Genomic DNA, 4602 nt, shown 5'->3' with positions numbered 1-4602 from the left:
GAAGTCTAAACTTCCCTTGAATATTTTTATAAAATATGTTTAATAACTAATAAGAAAGAGCAAATTTTATACATGAAAACCAACAAAAAAGACACTATGAAATAGAAAAGAAGTCAGAATTAACCCTTAAAGGACCTGACAGAAAGGGATGAAAAGAAATTTCAGCATGGAGCTAGCATTTCCTAGCATGACAAAGCCCCTCCCATCCACATGATTGATAAGGACCAAAGTTATTTTCTGTCTCTATCGGTGCCTCCATATAAGAACCTTTAAGAACCATTGAAAGAGCATCTAGAACAGTGCTGTGGGCACAGCGGGCTCCCAATCACAGTTATAATCACCGTCATTGCTCATTCTGCAAAGAGAGTGTAGTATGTTTTTTATTTGAAGGAAGGATATTTACCATATGTTTCCAATAGTGTAAAACACACCGGCTGGCACATCTTGGGCATTCAACATATGTTTTTGTGATTGATTTCTACTCCATACATCTAAGGAATGCTCATGAATCCTCTTGAATATTTTGCCTGCTAAGATGCATTGTAAACGCTTGAAAGACATTGTTTCCTCTTTGTCTTCCACACCCAAAACCAAAATAGCCAAGATTATCCTTGCTTTGAATCAACGGCCAAAATGACCTCACTCAGTAAAACTTGGGAATAAACTCAGCCAAAAACTCAGATATAGTCACATCTATATCCGTATGTATAACAAAGCCTTAGGAAAGTTTCACTTTGCCCTTGTATATACCTGTGATACAACAGGAAGTATTGTTACAGGAAGTCAAAAAATTTATCTAATAAATCTACTGATTCATTAACTTAAAGAAATTTTTTTTTTTTTTGCACAAAAAAAGAATTGGTGTGTGTTTGTCACAATGTAGAATAGATTTAGAAATATTCGTCTGGGGCATTATTTTATTTTAAATTATATTAAAGGAAGACAAACAAAGACTAGTTTTGCAAATAAGGGAAAATAATTTTTTTTCTAAATCTTTTTTTATATGCTTTACCTAAATGCTACATAGTAGTTGAAACTGAGTGGATCCCCCTCCAGCAGGACTCCTCAATATAATGAATGAAGAACTTGTGTTTTCTGCTTGGGTCTTCTGGGTGGAAAGTGTAGAATCTAAGAACATAGAATGGAGGATGATCTGCATTAAGATTTTGGCATTGTCACATTTATTGGAGGTTCAATGACACTTCTTTTCCCCAGATCAGGTTACCATTACTGGTCTAAGCCTTTCAATGCATGTCCCAAACTTAGCACCATTGTGTATATTTCTTTTCTAGGCACCCAGTAGAGAGAAGTACAGACGAGGGTAGAACTAGAGTTGTTATAAAAACCTCCTGTCTACAGCCATACAACCCTGAACAAGCCCCATCACGGCTGATCTTGGAAGCTAAGCAGGGTCGGGCCTGTTTAATACTTGGATGGGAAACCACCTAGAAAGACCAGGTGCTGTAGGCATAAAAATTTTTTAAAATTAAAAAATAAGAGATTATAAACTGACAAGATCCTTGCAAAGCGTGAGGTCAATCAAGGGTTGCCTCATCTAAAAACAAACAAACAAAATAATAAAAATAAAAACATCCTCCTGGGTAACCACATTTGTGGCATGAACTGCCACTGTAAAATGTCTCTATGTAGTAAGCCTTTTTCACCTTGCGTTCACTTCTTGGGAATGAGGAGTATTTAAACATCAATCTCTGGCAGAATCGAGACAGGGACTACAGTAAATAATTTATTTAAAATACTTGGCAAATCTGAAAGATTTCCAAAATACTAAGCACACAAGGCTGTTCTTTCCCTTTGCAATTTGCAACCTAAATGTCTTTTGTCATGTTCTCAGGAAAGCAGAGTAGTTTCCATGTTTCTATCTTTTCAGACACTCTTGCCTTTCTGTTCTGATCATGAACATAGTGTTTACATGTCTCTTGTTATTCTAAGACTACGTTGAACCTCTTTCTGGGCAGAATATATGTAAAATCATAGGGTACATCATTAAAAACAGTTTAAAATGAATGAGATTTAAATAAAAACAATTTACCTTATCTGGTAAAGTTTTAATTACCCAGCCATCTGTCATATTCATACTATGATTATAGTCGTATCATTTAAATAGTGTCCTTCTTTTCTCAGCCCATAGCATTAATATTGAGGAATTTGAGACCAATAGAAATAAACTTATGCTTCTAGTGGAATTATTGAGCTCGTGTTTGATCTCACATCTATTTGATTAATTACTATTGTTTACTGACTCTCAAATACCTATTGAATGTCTCCATTTGATTATCACACAATTTAAAAATTAATTTAAAAATACAAAATCATTTTTATTCCTTCTTTCCTTTTCATACCCCAAACCCGTTGCATCATCTTCATCCCCTCATAGGTGCCCACATCTGACCATATTTCACCATAACAGGAAATCTGGGGATCCCCTTAGTTTTCTCCTTCATTTCTTATATTCACCCAACAGTTGTCACAACAAAGTTTTGAGCAGATTTATGGTCTCCAGCCAAAAACTACCAAGAATACAACTGTAATTAAACAAAGTTCGTTCTATTACTCATTGTTTAAAAAGCCACATGGGACCCATGAGGTATCACCATAAGAAAGAATGGGTTAGCTCTAGGATTTGGGCTTGTGTTGGGTGATTTGGGGAAGTCTTCAAGGAAGTAGGAGTTTGTTGGCTGTATGTCTTGTCAACTACATGGCTCAGAAGAAATGGTGAACACATTTTTTATTTTTGAATATCATTACTTATGTCTTATATCGATAGATGTTCTCTATGGAATCTTCTCATCTTATTTAGAACTGTTAGCATTTAGCCAACTTAATTCTCCTCAGGATTTAGAAATAATACAATATTCTAAAAACAAAACATTTGCCAATGTTTACAGATCATAATTATAACAGTGCTTAGCCCTGCTCTATCTCTCTAGAAAAGCTGAACATAAAGTGAATCGAAGTCAAAATGCTCCAAAGGCTCTTTGGAATTTAATTATGCAGACTTGTCTTAAACACCACATAAACAAAATTTCAACTTTTAAATTATATCAACAAGAAGGAACATTACAAATTAGTTATGCGAAAAGAAGTAAAATCCAGAACACACTTGTCAAATTGAGGCTAAAAACCCAGGGGCCACAAATTCCCCAGTATCAGTATTTGTTTTAATTTTTTCCATTTCAAAAATAATTTTAAAATGTTATAATAATTACACTTTGGATCATCATGACTACATTATAACCTAATACTACTGCCAATTTCAGTTCCATTATATAATTTGTGATCTTCACTTTTGGTTTTTCATTATATTAACATTGATCTATGTCAATAACAATTTTTTTAGCATGATTTTATATCTGGTTGGCACAAGATATGTATACTCTGTTAAAATGACAGAAAATGTCCATCTCCATCAGTACTAACATTTTGAATTCTTGTACCAGTTATACAGATAAAATATTTTTTTTTCAGTGGAAATATGAGATTGAACTTTTTTTCATTGAATATCATTTTAACTCATTTAATAAATGGAAACTTTGATTTGGTATCATGAAAAAAAATCTTTTTACACTATAGCCAAGGCGTGTTTACCAAGGAGCTTACACTGAAGTTTCAGGACCTCTGAATTGTATGGATCACTTTCAAGGCCCTTGGAAGGATTCGAGAGTTGGGGTAGCCCTCCCCACCCCGACTCTAGGTTTCACATTCCACAGTTTCAATTACTCACAGTCAACCACAGTCTAAAAATAGGAAAAATTCCAGGAATAAACACTCTGTAAGTTTTAACTTGCTTGTCGTTCAGAATAACATCATAAAATCTCACTCTGTCCCACTCTGCCTCACCCAGATCCACTGTAGCAGTATGCAGTGTTTGTGTTCAAGTGACCCTTACTGACTTATGATACATTATTACAATTGCTCCTTTTTGTTATTATCGTTGTTCATTTCTTATTGTGCCTAATTTATAAATTAAACCTTATGATAGGTATTTACGTAAATGAAAATCCATAGCATATATGGGGTGGTACTATCCACAGTTTCAGGCATCCTTCTGGGGTCTTGGATCATATCCTTGGTGGATAAGGGAGGGCTATAGTGTCATATATTTCCATAAAATTTACAGATTTAAGATGTGTTAACATGTTTCTTAATACCATTGTCTCTTTCTAGTGCCACTTCTTTCCTGTAACATGTCATTTTATGTCAGGTAGCAAATAGAGTGACAGTGGAACTTATTGGGGTGTAAATATGGTACAGCAGTTTGCTAGAGCTCTGATAACAAATACTACAGATTGGGCAGTTTACACAACAGATTCGTTTTGTCACAGATCTAGAAGCTAGACCAAAGTTAAGATATTGGCAGAATTGATTTTTTCTCAGGTCCCATACCTTGACCATCTTCTCATTGTGTCTTTATATGTTTCTGTGTGTGCACGTGTCTGATGTGTGTCTCTCTTTCTGTCTTAATCTCTCTTTTTATAAGAATGTCAAGTCAGATTTTTATGTGTATTAAATCAGTAAAATAAGGGCTAAACCTTATAAAGTACACTATGAATCAACATTATTATAAACCTTATTACAAATGCA

At 34.4% G+C, this 4602-nt stretch overlaps 1 pseudogene; it reads left to right on the top strand.

Moving 5' to 3' along the window:
• Positions 1-1351: 1351 nt before the first annotated feature.
• Positions 1352-1470, top strand: LOC118600780 (annotated as a pseudogene).
• Positions 1471-4602: the final 3132 nt, after the last annotated feature.

This window comes from Rousettus aegyptiacus, unplaced genomic scaffold (genome assembly GCF_014176215.1).
Source record: "Rousettus aegyptiacus isolate mRouAeg1 unplaced genomic scaffold, mRouAeg1.p scaffold_m13_p_3, whole genome shotgun sequence".
Taxonomy (NCBI): domain Eukaryota; kingdom Metazoa; phylum Chordata; class Mammalia; order Chiroptera; family Pteropodidae; genus Rousettus; species Rousettus aegyptiacus.
This window is presented reverse-complemented; position numbering and strand designations above follow the sequence as displayed.